Below are 1269 nucleotides of genomic sequence, written 5' to 3'. Positions count from 1 at the left end.
TGTTGGGATTCGAACCTACGTACCTACGTGATCGTCGTAACTTTTGAAGCGCTTACCACCTCGACCGTAATTGACACTTGTATTGCGTTGTCCTAATTATGGTTTGGTTATGCATGAAAGAAATATACAATGGATCGCCGATTGTTAACTCTTTCCTTGCTGATGCTGCGCATATGTATGTTTATATGCTTGTTCATTATTGAAGTTATACTGCTTTTTCTTTCCTTTGTCTTTCACTTCTGCGAATTCTCAACTATTTTATGAGCCCTTTTGTTGAAATACCCTACGTTGGTCCATTTTTGAAATCGACCCGCGATGACGAGGGTATATCGTTTTATCTGACAGCGTGAGGTTTAAGAAGTTCATTTCTAATTTTGTCTTGTGGCATATTAGAAATAATGTTTCTTTGAAAATCGTTCGCTTACAACGGATAAAATGACTTCTGAGTGGTAATTTTAATGAATAAATTCCCTTTGGTTGAAATGCTCTGCCTTGGTCGTTGAAAAGTTAAGACTATACTCAGAGATAAAGAGATGTTTAACTCCTCTCTCGCTGGAAGTGAGAGAACAATTGCTAAACGTCAAAACCACCTAAACTTTGACAGTTGATCGAGTTCAGGAGGTTTTGACGTTTAGCAATTGGAAACGAGCGATGGCCAGATTGAAATCTTACCAAAATAATATGTAAACGGAGGGATTTGTTGCATCGTTCAAGACCACTTATAAAAAATGTAAAACAATGAAAATTAAATAAATTTGTGAAATTTAAAGGTATATGATGAAACGTTTTGTAATTTGAAGCATCATAGTTTTATTTTCAATGGAAAATGATTAAAAAAATTTAATGATTGAGAGCTAACAATATTAAATCCTATTATTGGGTACTGAAAAGACAAAAGTCAGTTGTTATATTATTCTTTAAAAAGATGTAAATAGTTTCTCCATATAATAAATAACCACTATTTAGTAATTTTTATTCGTACTAAATGTTGGGTATTGGGTTGATAATTGCCCAAAAATTGTAATTTTGTTCATCTGGCCATAATGGAAAATGTTATAAAAAACGCTAATTTTGAGGTGCTCTGACACTGGAATAAGTTTAACATCGCTTTATTCCTGCTATACTTCTCAGGTTCATTCATTTCTTCAAAGAAATTAATGACCTTTAGAAATATGCATATTTGCATTATTTCGTTGTCATTTCCATATTCGTAGCAATGGAATTTCTATGGCATAAGTAAAGTAATGGCCGCCGATTGTCAACCCTTAC

General features: G+C 33.4%; 1 pseudogene; it reads left to right on the top strand.

The window, feature by feature from the left end:
- Positions 1–249: 249 nt before the first annotated feature.
- LOC120779230 lies at positions 250–451 on the top strand (annotated as a pseudogene).
- Positions 452–1269: the final 818 nt, after the last annotated feature.

The sequence above is a fragment of the Bactrocera tryoni genome, chromosome 5 (genome assembly GCF_016617805.1).
Source record: "Bactrocera tryoni isolate S06 chromosome 5, CSIRO_BtryS06_freeze2, whole genome shotgun sequence".
Taxonomy (NCBI): Eukaryota; Metazoa; Arthropoda; class Insecta; order Diptera; family Tephritidae; genus Bactrocera; species Bactrocera tryoni.
Note: the sequence above shows the minus strand (reverse complement) of the source record. Positions and strands in the feature narration are given on the sequence as shown.